Genomic DNA, 14608 nt, shown 5'->3' on the forward strand with positions numbered 1-14608 from the left:
CTTCCTTCCTTCCTTCCTTCCTTCCTTCCTTCCTTCCTTCCTTCCTTTCCTTCCCCTTTCCTTCTATTTTCAGATTATGTATACATATATATGTATACATATATCACACATATATACATATATAAGTAATTATTTTTATATAATAGTATAAATACATATTGCATAAATGTGAGAGCTTTAGATGAAAGAAATCTGATGAATGCTTGTGGATAGATTGATAAGGAGTCTGAAATGAATTTTTAAAAATTCTTTACTCTTTTGGAAAACTTCTGGCAATCTACCCATTGAATGGAATTCTTTGTAGCTGGATGATATCACATCGCTGACTGTAGCCTGCACTGAGAAGTACATCCCCTCCTAGTCATGGACTGAGCCAGATATCACAAATGGTTCTGGACTCTTTGATGTTTGACATATTGGAGGATATTATTTCTTTTATTTATATTTTTTCTGCTTTACTATTAATACAGCCCTTTTCTCTAGATATTTCTTCATTACTGAAACAATTCTAATATAATTTCATGTTCCTTAAGTTAATCATAGGATGAAATATTTAGAATCAGGAAGGACCTTTGCTGTCATCTAGCTAAATTCCAGCTGCCCCTCCCCCCTTTGCAACTGTGGGAACTTGAGGCCTAAAAAACAAAATGTACTACCCAAGGTCATCCAGATGTTTCATGGAAGAGCTGAGATTCGGTTCCAGATTTTCAGAATCTCATGGTGTGTGTGACTCCTGAGAAGTAGAAACGTCTATCTGGTTCAGGGCCTCTTAAATCCTAAAAGAAGCAGCTTGGTCTAGTGGCATGTTGGATCGGAAGTCAGGAAAATCTGGGTTCAAATCCACATCCTGACATTCATTATCTGTGTAATCCTGAACAAGCCACTTATTGGTCCATCAGCAAGCACAAGTTAATTATATATTGTGGCCCAGGCATTCTGCTAGGTGCTGGGGAACCCAAAGAGAGTCAGACAGTCTCTGCCCTCAAGCATCTTTCATGCAGATGGGAGAGCAACATGTGAATCCCTAAGTGCATACAAGCTCCATCCTGTGTATGCTTCAGGCATCACACTGGGTCTTATCTAATAAGTCGAAGATGGATTGTGATCTGTGTTGGTGGAAGGACTCTGAGAGTCTCATGGACAGAAGCGCAGACCCTTTGTGTCCTTGCATATGTGCCCCCCCCCCCCCAAGCACTTCTGTACTCAGCCACCCGAAGGTCTCCCACCATTGGTAGAGTGAATTCCCTATGCTAGCACCAACACAGATCTTTTCCATATTCATGTATGATAATAAATGACAATACCTAGAAGTTGAAACAATATTGATTTTAAAAGGCTTATTAAATGATCCCCAAGGCAGGCAGCACATTAGCTCTGGACTTGCTCGAATCCATGCGTGAGTGTGAGTGTGCCTTGTCTCTGACTTGCTCGAAACCCCATCTGTCAAGCGAAGGCATGCCAATTTTCTCTAGTCTTTTCTAGAAAGCTAATTTCAAAGTAATACCATATGTTGGGTGAAACACAACCAAGCTGAGATCATTATCAGAAGATATTAATATACCGGAGAAAGGGACTTGCAGAAAAAGGGGAGAGAGAGAGAGATGCAAGGCGTTAGCAAGATTTGAGTCAGGGAGTGTTTTTAATCCCGTCCATTCTCCTCCAGCCGACATTCCGTCCCACTCTTCTCCTTCCATTCGGTGCCTTTGGGAACGCTAGCATCTCCCACCTCCTGGATGCCAGAAGGCCCTCTTTCTCGGCCTTTCCCTTGCGGGTCCCAAACCTTCCTGGCCCAGATCAAGTATTTCCTTCTCCCTAAACATTTCCCTTGCTTTCAAGCCCACACGGATCTCGCCTTTTCCTGAACTCCTTTAACATTTATACGTCTAGACGCCTAGAATGTGAGACTAAACCACACGATTTAACACTTAATTATAGGCTACCTTGAATTGTTCTCCATTTATTTCTCGCATGTAAATCTTGTCACTCCGACCGTTTGAAAGCTCCTTGAGGGCAGGGGCTGAGCCTTGCCCTTTGTGTGATCCTTCCACAGGGTCTAGCTCAGTAAGGGGCAAGGAGAAGATATTCAGCTGTTTCGGGGTGTTTCATTATTCTTCTACCAATGCCATGCCTTGGTTCCCAGCCGAGACCTTTCCTCTGCATTGGAATGTTTGCGGGGTCAGCACAGCATTTGAGGTGGGTTGGCTGACCAGGACGAGCGGGCTAATACAGCATTTTAATTTCATTTTTAGAAAACTTGGCGCTAATGCTTGTGGTCCAAAGACTTAGAAACATATTATTCGACAAAAGCCACATCCAGAGGGTTGGGCTTTTGCAAGCTAAAATTAGCACCTGAAGTTAGTAATTCCGATAAAATACACAGTTTTTATTTAAACTGGCACATTCACTTTTAAACTGATGGCTTCATACGGACAGAATTAAGGGATTTTCCGAATGGAAGTGCTTGTAAGAAAGGGATCATTGCCTATGCAGTGGGGAACTGGCTAATTCTTGTATCGCTTTCTGTAGCTAAGGCTTGTAGGACTTTCTAATAGTCATGAACCTTCCCCTTTTTTTCCCTTTCTGCTTAAGCAGCTGGTTTAGCACTTCAGGCTCGAGCCCTGGACCAGGAGTCAGGAAGAACTGAGTCCCAAGGCTGTCTGTGTGATTCTGGGCAAGTCGCTTGACTGCTGCCTGCCTTGGTTTCCTCATCTGTACCAATGGGGATAATGGTAGCATTTCTCTCCCAAGATTGTTGTGAGAAACCAAAGGAGGCAATACTTGGAAAGTACTTCGATGTGCTACATAATTTTTAGTTATCATCATCATCTTCATCATCATTTATTGTTATTATAAATTCTCTTTTGTATTAGAGTTGCTGGTCAGTGCTCCCCAGGAGCAGCGACCAGGGCCTGCAGTCCACTGATCTTTGGCTGTGCCAAACATGAAGCATTGTTCTCTGCATATCTTGGGTACTTGAATTCGATTCATTTATGAACTCTTGTATTAGTAAACAGGTGGCATCTAGGGTATATCTCCAGAAACCTTAATGAGGCTATTACAGCCAGGACTTATTAGGCACCCACTAGGTGCTGGGTACTGTGCAGTGAAAGTCCCTCCCCTCCAGGGCCTTCATTTCTACTTGAAGAAACAGCTGAGTCACAGGTAACTAGATGAAGCAGCATGAGTGTCCTCCTGAGCCTCGGTTTACCCACATCTAAAATTGAAAGGCTGCACTCGTGACTCCTGGGGACCCTCACAGCTGTAGCTCTAGGATGAAGAGAGGACCACAAGAGGGGGAAAGACCTTAAAAAGGCCTTCAGGGACCCCAGAAATGAAGGTGGAAAAGGAGGGATACTTGAAGGATTGAGGCATAAAGCACCTCGAGGTGACGTTGGAGAAGATAGTTGGCTGTTTCTGGGTGTCTGATTAGTCCAAATGTAAACTGTCTTCTGACCATCCCATGCCTTGGTTCCCAGCCAGGGTCCTCCCCCTGCTTTGGAATGTTTGTGGGGTCAGCACAGTATCTGAGCTGGGTTGGCTGACCAGGCTAATATGGCATTTTAATTTTGTTTTTAGAAAAATTTTAAAGAAAAGGCACAGTATTCCAGAATTGGTGGGGAGAGTGGGGTGGGGGGACAACCTGTGCAAAGATGCTGAAGCTGGAGATAGAAGAGCAAGGAGGCCAGGGGGCCATACTCGTGTCCCAAAAGTCTTAGTGTGGTCTTAAGTTTTTAATAACAGAAAACTGCATTATGACTTTTGGGACACTGTGCGCGTGTGTGTGTATGCACATGTGTGTATGCACGTATGTCCAGACTCCCATACATATTGACAAGCATGCATTCTTATCTACTTGGTTTTTCTTTCATGAATCCATTCATTGTACAAACATTAATAAGTGCCTACTGAATACTGGGCTCTGTGCCATGTGCTGGGGTTACAGAGACATCAGTGGAGGATTCCCAGATCTCAAGGAGGTTATGTCCTTTAAGGGGAAGGCAAGAGAAAAACATAATAATAAATGCAAAACTGACACAAATAGAGAATAAATATATAATAAATGCCTTGTATTCCAGGGGGCTTGGGGAAGGAGGGCACTAGCAGAGGAATTGGGATAGACTTTGAGTAGAAAGAAGGTGTTGCTTGAACAGAGTCTTGAGATTTCACAAGGTAGAGGGGAGGAGGAGAGTGATTTCTGGGCAGGGGGCACAGCCTGGACAAAAGCATGGAGATGGGAAATGGAATGTTGCTTGTGGGGACTTGCAAGAGGCCAGCTGGAGTGAACTGCAGCATGCCAGAAGCAGTGGTTGGTGTGGGTTGCTCAGCTGAACTCCTGGACCAAACGAAGTATTATCGGTCAACTGTTTAGCATGGTGCCTTCCACATTCCTTGTTCAGTCCTTTCAGTCAAGTCTGACTCTTGGTGACCCTATTTGGAGTTTTCTTGGTGAAGATACTGGCCATTTTGTTTTCCAGTCTTGCACACAGTAGGTGTTTAATAAATGCTTATTCCCTAATTTCCCTTTTGAATGTTCATGGGTCTCATTGAAGGAGGGCACCTAGGTGACCCATTGAATAGAGCACTGTGCCTGAAGTCAGGAAGATTCTTCTTCCTGAATTCAAATCCAGCCTCAGACACTTCCTAGCTGTGTGACCCTGGGCAAGTCACTTAACCCTGCCTGCCTCAGTTTCCTCATCTGTAAAATGAGCTGGAGAAGGACATGGCAAACCACTCCAGTGTCTTTGCCAAGAAAACTCCAAATGGGTCACAAAGAGTCAGGCCTGATTGAATGACTGAAACGAAACTTCAGTAATTGGAGTGAGGACAAAATTGCCCTCCCCCACTCCATTTCCCACAAACTGAAGCATCTGGAGGCCTCAGAGAACCTTCTTCCATCTGAATTCTACCTTGGGGGACTCCTCCCCCCCACAGTGACAATGACAGGGACCTTCATACAGCATATGTCTCCCTGCTTTATGCCTCACTTAGAGTTATTGAAGAATGTCTCTGGCCAGACAAGGCCTTAGATTTATGTGACAGCCTGCTGATCTAATCCAGCGGGACCCCTATCTTAGATACTAGAGATGGTCCAGGATTGAACCTAGAATGCATGGCATTGGAGGCTGTCTGCACATCTTTCAATAATCCTGAAGTGCTTTCTGAAACAAAATTCCATTAAAAATAACTTAATTTTTAAAGTTATTTTGTATTTTAATTTATTTTGAAACTATTAAAATAACTATTTTCTAAAGCCTTGTATTATTTAATTTATTATTTTAAATTATTATTTTATTTTATTGAAAATAACTTTATTTTTCTGATGTATCCGTATGACTGTGAATCTCAGCATCCCACAATCTCCGAGGAGCTGACAGTACAGGGGTGCCAGGGGGTGAAGGAGAGGCCCCTAGTGGGAGTAAATAGTCTGCAGCCTGTGTCTGAGGCCGACTTCCTTGCAATACAGGAAATCAAACACGGTACTGGAGAAGTGAACAATTGAAAAAGGTCTATGCCAAATGAATGGGCAGCCTGTGGGATGCAATTAGACCTAGAGAGGGGCCTTGAGGGACTTGTTTGGATCCTCTCTGGAGGATTTATGGAAGGAGTGAACAACATGATGACATGTGCATGAGCTCTGAGCTGAGATGCTACAGGAAGTGCCCACAGTGTGGAAACCAGTCAACAAGTGCTTTATTAAGCACCTACAGTATACCAGGCACTGTGCCAGGGTATTTGTGATGCAGTTCTTGCGTATGTTGTATATATAACATATATACACATGTCTATATAACATATACGCTGTTATAATATGATATATAATTATATTCATATCTATATCCATAATATACACAGAGTCAATAGAAGGCAGTCTTAGGGGACCTTAGAAGCAGCTGGAGGTGGGAGGCAGTTAGTTAAGATAAAGGTGCCCAAAGTCTCCTTGTGGTTTAAGTGATCAGGGCTTCGAACTGTGCGTAGGCTTTTTGGGCCCCCTGGATAAGACGGCGTTTGAGCTGAGCTTGAAAGGAAGCCCGGGCTTCTGAGAGATCCCAGTTCTATTATGACTTGTTAGTTGATCAGTCAGTCAGCATTCATTAGTGCCTACTGTGTGCCAGGCATTGGGCATGCCGGGACATAGTGCCTTCCTACCATGGTCTTGGTGGGAGGATCCTGTTGGCTTCCTCATCTTATGGGTCTAGGAGCCTACGCTCAAGGCATAGCTGGTGTGGGGCAGGAATAATTGGCATCTGTGCCCAGCTCCCCTTCCTCCAGGTCCTTTCTAAAGGAAGGAGAATTATTTAAAACAAACATGAGCGTTTATAGTCTGCCTTACTCTGGGACTGAACCATCAGGTCACTGTTGCTTGGACCATTTTTAGAATTCCTCTTTGGAGCTGTGTTCAAAGCTGGCATCGTGTTCTTAGACTCTCTTTAGTAAGCATTTATGGAGTACCTCTCATGGGCACAGCCCTGGACGTTGGCAGTCTGGCAGTATCCAAGATGGTCACTGCATCTCGTAGCGCTGATGGCCGGCCCCATCCCCCAAGAGAAGGGATGGCACGTTAGTTGGGGAGTTTGCAGATGGCAGAAGCCAAATGTGTCACTGAGTTCAACAGGAATGAGGCTGGGGAGGGGATGTCTGGTGTGGGCACCCATGGCGCTGCTGTCTTGAAGGGAGTCCTGATCTCAAGCGCCCTCATGCCCCACCTTTCTAGAGGAGTTTGGTGGCCTAAAGCTCAGGTCTTTCCATGTTACTCCCCTACTCAGGACCTCCAGTGGCTTCTTGTTACTTCAGAGGTTAAATCTCACCTCCTCTGATACTCAGAGCCCTTCATGACAGGGAACCATTTCCAGCCTTATTACAAACTGTTTTCTTGAACTGCAAGGTCAGCGAGCTTTTATTAAGCACCTACTGTATGCCAGGCACTCTGCTACATGCTGGGAATAAAAAAAGAAAGATGAGAGTCTGGCCCCTGCCTTTGAGGGTCTAATGGGGAAGGCGATGTGCTGATGGCCAAGCTAAGCGGGCCTCCGACGGTTCCCCCCATCTCTCACTGCCATGCTTTTGCACTGGCTGTGGCTCAGACCCAGGGTGTACTCCTTCCTCACCTCTGTCTCTTAGAATCCCCAGCTCCCTTAGAGTCTCAGCTCCAGTGCTACCTCGGACAGGAAGCCTTTCCTGCCACCCCCACCCACCGCGAGGGTCCTCAGAAATAATCTGGTGTCCACCTGGCACATTCCTCTATGTGCACGGCACATGTGCCCCTCTTCTCTACATGGTGCTGGACTCAAGCACGGGGACTGGATCAGCCTTGATTTTATTCCTGCTCCACTTGCCACGTAGTAGATTCTTAGTCCTAAAGTCTTGCTCACTCTTGGTTGCTTGGTTTCTGGAAAGAGCCAAGAGTGGTCAGACTGGGTCATACCAATTTTGAAGAGAGAAGGGCTAATTCTGTCCATAAAGTAGCATTAAGAGGGAGTTGGTGGGGCAGTGCAAAGAGCTCTGGGCTCAGAATCGGGAACACCCGAGTTCAAATTCGGCTTCAGACACTCACTAGTTGTGTGAACCCAGGCAAGACATTTAGCCTCTGCTTGCCTCAGTTTCCTTAACTGTAAAATGGGGATAACAATAGTGCCTACCTTCCAGTGCTTTTGTGTGAGATAATAATTGTAAAAGTGCTCAGTCAAATGCATGGCATATAGTAGGCACTAAATAAATGTTTATTCCCTCTCCCTTCCCTGCCTATGTAAATAAAGTCATGAAGCTGACTTTCTTTTATGCCCTAATAATGGCCTCTAAATCAGTTCCAAAGTGTTTCACTCAATGGCAAAGTCAATGGAACAACACTCCAGCCTTCCAAGGTGATGAATTTGAAAGTCATCACTCATCGGAACAGACAAGCCCAGCCATCTTTGCTAAACCATGGGTTTACTTCATTGTTCTGCATTGTGTAGAAGTTAAGCACCTTGGCTCAAAAGCAGATGTGAACTGGGCGGATTTGGGATTTGTGACGTGCTGGGTTTTTCTCCATTAATCTGAATTGACTTGTGGGGTAGAAATCTAGGTGGACCAGTTCAGTCCAAGATTGTAAGCGATATCACACTCAAATGGAGGGTTAATAATGGCCATATTAGCCATGTTATTGGATTATTAGTGGATTATAATATTGTGTAAACCAACAGATCCAGGGGGAAATGGAGATGAAGGCCGCTTGTGCCCTGACGGCTTCCCTGCTGGAGTCAGATATTGGCTGGGATTCTGAAAGAGGCAGCAGGAAAACCTCTCGTTTTCCATCGAGCTTATCAGAACTCACCTATGGGATTCTCAGCATCTTCTTATCTTTTCATAGCTTAGGACCTCAGAGTATTAGACTTCCAAAAGACCGAGGACTGAAGCTTTGCCATTTTCATGTAAACGGGGAAATTTGGGTTACTCCCAGAAGCACCTTTACATTTTGTTGTCTTCCTCAGGATGAAAAATAATTTGTTAGCCACCCACACAGAGAGAGGTGGTGTGGTACCATGGAAAGAGGATGGAAGGCTCGGGTTCGAGTCTGACCTCTAACATATTCTGGCTGGGGGACTCTGGGACATCACTTGACTTTGATGCCCCAGGCACCTCTCGAAGACTCTGAGCTATAGAATAGTTGCTCAGCTGATCAATAAAAGTCTCCTCACCAGGGATGCCTTATATCAATAGACTCACAGGAAGGGACCAAAATTAAATAAAAGCATCAGTCAATAAGCATTTATTAAGCATTTACTCTTTGCCAAATGCTGGAGATGTAAAGAAAGGCAAACACAAAAATCATCACTGTCCTCAAAGAGCTTGTATTCTAGTAGGTGAGGACTGCGACAGGGCGTGGCCCTGGGAATCCACTGGGTCAGGAAACCCCCCTACCAGTGCAGGTCAGCACCTTCTGGTCAGTGTAGAGTCCTTTCAAGTTGCCCAGAGCAATGGTGTCTAGCTCAAATAGAAATGGATCCCTGTGGCACATGATGACTTACCCCCCCCTCCAATAATAACATGTTGTATTGTATTTTTATTTATTTTTGTAAACATTTCATAATTACATTTTAATCTGTCTAGGACCCCACTCTGGAGTTCTGGGGCCAACAGCCAGAGACAGGACTTGAACCTTCCTAGTTCCAGGGTCTATGCCATATTACAAGTCAGATGTAGACATTTATTGGATGTTGTCTTTGTTTCTCTCTTCCAGTCTCCTTTCTGTTCCCCTTCTCTGTCTCTCTCTGTCTCTCTCTCTCTCCCTCTCTTTCTCCCTCCTCATTTTTTCTATTTTTTATCTGTCTGTATTTCTTCCTCTTCTCTCCCTCCTTCCCCCTCCAACTCACTCGCTTTCTCTACATACACTTGCACACACACACACATGCACACACACTACCTCATGTGTGTGTGTGTGTGTGTGTGTGTGTGTGTGTGTATATATATATATATAGCTACCTTTCTGCAACCCCCATATATACTTTTCTTTGCATACATTTACACGTATGTATTTAAGTGATTTGCCCGGGGTGTCTGTCTGTCTGTGTCTCTGTCTTTGTCTGTCCCCTCCCCTTCCCCCCCCCTTTCCCCCCCCCCCCCCCCCACACTTCCCAGGGTCTATAGAACCCACCATCTCTGTTGTCTTGGAACTTCTCCTTCCCCCACTATGTGATCATGTGGCACTCTCAGTCATTAGAACAAACTTGCTCCCTGGCCTGTAGAATGGAAATCATCCTTGATGGTTCCAAGCCCAAACAGGGATGCCACCCCTCCCTGATGGACATGAACAGGGTCAGGAACTTTTCTCCTCTTCTCTGGGGGTAATTGGGCCTTTCCTAACACCAGCCTGGCTGCCACGGGCTCCCATGAGTCTTTGTCCGACAGGACTTCTACAGACACGACTCAGACACGCCCTCCCCATGGTGAGCTGCTGATAGCAGCAGCCCTGTGGGATTTCTTGGTCCTCTGGCTGCGGGGATGGATGGCCAGGAGATGGGATGGAGGTGACCTCCTGGCCCTGCTGAAGCTTCTTTTCTTAAGGAGTGTGAGAGCATTTTCATTCAAGTGATGAGAACCTCCTGGGTTAGATTGACTTAAATTAGCTTGATTGGTTTTTATCAATTGCAGCTGGGCTGTTTAGCATAAAAATGCAAACCATCTAAGAAGCATTTGCCTCCCAGGCCCCAGAAAGATGGTTTCAGTTAGGCTGAAGATGTTTCGCATTTTTATTTTACACAGATTCTCGGAGAATGGCTCCAGAACAGATCCAGTTACAGAGAATTAGTACAGATATTGTAAACTTTGAGAAAATGAATTAAGGAAAATATGCTGTATTATGAATTACATATTTAGAGTGGGGGCCTTTTAGCTTTTAACTGTCTCTTGTAAGGGACACAGCCCAGGCATATTGCTTGCCCTGGCCTCACAGAGCATCTGCTCACACATGGTGGGAGGGAGGGAAGGAGAGAGGGAGGGAGGGAGGAGAGGAGAGACTTCCCAGGACTCTCCCAGTAGCTTAGAGGAACAGGAGGGGCTGGTGGAGGCAGGGTGGGGCTGCGCTTGGAAAATGGGAGTCCCAGGAGGGGGGGAATGGAGGAACTTTCCATAGGAATCCATCCTGAGAAGGCCTTTTGGGTTGTTGTCTTGATTTTCTGCCCATGTGGCTAAAAAAGGCCATGATTTTGGTCTCGACTATGAATGTTATTTACTGATGTGTTCATGTGTGCCTTGCCTTGTGTGTGCCCCTGAGGAAGAACCCAGGACACAGGACCCACATTGCCGTCATTAACTAATCCTCCCCCACAGCTGTCCATCTTGAAGGGTCCTTAGCTTCCTTCTGATAACAAACTAGGGCCCCTTCTGGGTCTCCCCTCCCCACCTCTCCCCACCATTAGAATGTTTCTAAAATCACTGTATTTGCCTGTGTGGATACCTGTTGTATTTCCCCACCCACAGGAGGGTGAAAATGTTTAATTTTATTATTATTGTATCATTCAATCCTCAGGACAACCTTGGGAGGTGGGTGCTATGCTTATCCATCATCCATTTTAAGATGGGGAAACTGAGGCAGGCAGATTAAATGACTTGCCTAGGGTCATACAACTAGTTGAGTTCAGATTGCAGCCCAGTACTTTACTGGCTGAGCTACTTAGCAGCTTTGGAGAATATCTGAAGACCTTAATAATGAATGACCTATGGCAATTTTGGTGTGGACTGACTCTCTGTGGATGCAGGCCATCCTCTACTTTGCCTTGCTCTAGTAAGTCTTAAACCTTTGGGTCTCAGAACCCCTTTTTAGTCTTAAATATTATTGAGGATCTCAAAGAGCTTTTGTTGAAGTGGGTGATATCTAGTGGTATTTACCATGTTAGAAATGAAAACATATTAGTATGATTATGCAAACAATCTTGGCCTCCAGAAGGGGTCTCGGGGCCTGCCTGTGGGGCTCCTGCCTCATTAGAGGGTCCTTGGGAGAGGCTCTGGCTACCCCATTCCTTTCCCTGCAGCCACACTGGAGATGCAGAGGTATGGAGGCCCTCCCCAGCTCTGTCCTCCAGGCCTCTTTTCTGGGTTCTCAGGTAGGACTTGGTGGAGGGGGCATGACACTGTCATGGCTGTCAGGATCCGTGCCCATCCATGCCTTGATGAAGCATCATTGTGTAGAGCTGTGCCATGTTCAGGCTGTCTGTAAAATCGAGCAGGGGTCAGCAGGTGATGTGTTATGGCTAGGCTGTTGTTCCCTGGGAAGCCAAGACCACCCTGAGGCCTGGGCCAGGAAGAGGCCTCTTGGCAGAGGCTCCTCAGCCCTGGTTCTCATGGATGTGTGGGGAATGAACTCCCGGCTTAAAGAGGATGATGATGGTGATAAATGTGAAAGCGTTCAGTTATATACTGCCAAGCACTTTCATCTCTAATCATATTTGAGCCTTACAACAACCCTGTGAGGTCAGTTCAATGATACCCATTTTAAACAGAGAAAACCGAGGCCAAAAAAGCTAAAATGATGTGTCTTGGATAATAAAGCGGGTCAGAATCTGAGGCAGAGTCAGAGCTGAGGTCTCTCTGACTCCAGAACCAGCGCCTGTCCACGGTCCCCACCCCCTCCCCTTGCCCCTTTCATCTGGAGCTCTGAAGTTTGAAAGATCTATGTTTCTGAATGGAGGAAAGGAGAGAGAAAGAGGGTTCACTGCTCCCCACTTTCGAAGGGTGAATGTTTAGATTGAGAACTTGAACATAGAGGCGAGATGGGGCAGTTGGGAAGATGTGCTCTCAGGGCTGTCCTTGGCTCTTGGGCTGCCTGTGGGCAGTGGCAGGGAGGTGGTCAGGATGGGCTTGAGGAAGAGCCCATTCAGTCCCTTACCTGGGTGCTAAGCTCTTATTCTGGGGCCGCTGGGAACGGCCAGGGTTATTGGAGCCCTCTAAAATGTGCTGCCTTGGGACAGAGCCCCAGCCACCCTGCCTTGGCTGCCTTTAAGAGGTCACTTCTACATTTTCAGTGACTTTGGCCTCTGAGGTTTAAGGAGAACCACCACCTTTGAGTGATCCTTAGAAGAAATGCATCATTCCACTTCAGAGTCTAATCCTGATGTTCATTACTTCTCACAGTACTCAAAGATGTTCTATTATTTTATTTGTCCTAAGTGCATTATTACAATTTTGTAGAGGGCGGAAAAGAGGTGGAAGTAATTAAAAAATCACCACAACAATTAGAATGCTGGGATTGTGGTGGGTTTGACAAGGCATTGGGGGCCAGTGGGAGTCAAAAGCAGGATGTAGCAGCCAGGGTGGAGGGTGAGAAGGGCTGAGCTTCCCCAGAGAAGGCAGTGGGCAGCCCTGGGGTCTCTTCTCTGCTCAGCTCAGTTCCATCTGGAGCTGTGTGCTTGGTTCTGGGCGCTTCAGTTTAGAAAGGCTATCTATAAGGGGGCATGTGCGGAGTGGCAGCCCTGTTCTGCCTGCCCTAGGAGGATTAGTTGATGGCACTGGGTATGTATGTGTTGGGAAAGGAAAGACTCAGAGGTAACATGAGACTGTGTTGAATTTTTTGGAAGGCTGTTATATGGAGGAGGGATTAGGCTGGTTCTTTTTGGGCCCAGAGGGAAGAAGCTAATTTAGTCTCCATGCAAGGAAAACCAAACTCATTAACAGTGAGAGCTACCCCGGAGAGGAATGGGCTGCCCTGGGAAGTGGTGGATTTGTCCTCTCTGGAGGTTTTCAAACAAAGGTTGGACAACTTTTTCTGGGGCGTGTTGTCAAAGCGATTCTGGCTTAGTATGGACTGGCCTAGCTGGGAGCTGAGGTCTGTTCCAACTCTGAGATGACCAGATTCCATAACAGCTGTAGGTATATATGCTGTTCTAAGGGCCGCGAGGGAGATACCAAGTTGGCAAAGAACAGAACAGTCCCTGCCTGCAAGTTGCTTCCATTCTGTTGGCAGATACAATCTTTACAACAAAACAGAAAAATTGTGAAGGGGATCCAGGAAAGGTCTTTGGAGGGGGCCCTAGGACCTGAGCCTAGCTTGGAGAGAAGACAAGGCTTGTGAGAGGTGAATGTGAGGGGAAGGCGTTTCAGGCATGAGGGTGGTTTTAGACTATACGGAGTCAGATGGGGAATCTCCTTTGGCTGGAATCATTGCATAAGCAGCAACAGTAACAGATATTTTTAAGCATTGGCTCTGTGGGGAACATTATATTAGGAACTGGGACAGATGTCATATTTAAATAAGATATTGTACCTACCCTCAAGGACTTTATAATTGAGGGGTGTGTGGGGATAAACCTCCCAACACAGCATGATATACACAACATGATATTTTAAGTGCATTATTGAATTATGAGGAGGGCTTGGAATGGGAAGGGCTGGTGGTGGCTCAGTAGGCTGCTATATCTAAGGTTGTGAGACTACGAGGACAATGATTTGGGAACCATTACAGTTGGAGGTCCATTGAGGTGGCATGGTCTTGGGGGGGGGAGAATCTGATGGTGGTTTTATGAAGGCTTTCATGGGGCTCTTCCTCAGGGATCCCCTGATCCTGGATAGGGGAATTGGGCCTTGGGGGTAGGTGGGAAGGGAGGGGAGAAAGGCAGTTTCTGCAGGGTTACTTTCCTATCATGTGAGAATCAATATATTCAAAGCGACAGTGAGTGTAGCCTTGGAGATATCTTCTTTCTACCACTTTGGTTTACAGATGAGGAAACTGAGGCCAGTTCAGTGACTTGCCATAGAAACCTGCAATGACTCTGTGTCCCATTTGGGGCCAGAACTCAGGTCTATGAAGTCCCAAGTGCAGGGCCCCTCAAAAGAACCAATGAGATGGGCTTGCTCAAACAAGATTTTTGGTGGACTTGGGAAGCTCTCTGAGTTCAAAATCTGTTTCTGACACTTATGTAGCTGTGACAACATCATTTGACTTTCTGAGCTTCAGGAACTAAGTTTTGAACTGGTTGTGATAGGTTTTGATGGAGGGAACTTTTCCTGATCACAGTGACAGATGGTATATTGTAAGTTTCTTGAAGGCAGGATACGTCTCACTTTTTTATTTGTACCCTGGGGACTCGGCAGTCCATGGTAAATACTTGTTGGTTGATCAGCTGAACACTGACCAGAG

At 45.9% G+C, this 14608-nt stretch overlaps 1 protein-coding gene across 1 annotated transcript in view; it reads left to right on the forward strand.

Moving 5' to 3' along the window:
* ERC2 (ELKS/RAB6-interacting/CAST family member 2) overlaps positions 1-14608 on the forward strand; it is a 1053591-nt gene that overhangs the window by 313191 nt on the left and 725792 nt on the right. The window lies entirely within an intron of this gene.

Source organism: Petaurus breviceps, unplaced genomic scaffold (assembly GCF_028583685.1).
Source record: "Petaurus breviceps papuanus isolate PSGF00001 unplaced genomic scaffold, PetGlider_PUasm1.0 174, whole genome shotgun sequence".
Lineage (NCBI taxonomy): Eukaryota > Metazoa > Chordata > Mammalia > Diprotodontia > Petauridae > Petaurus > Petaurus breviceps.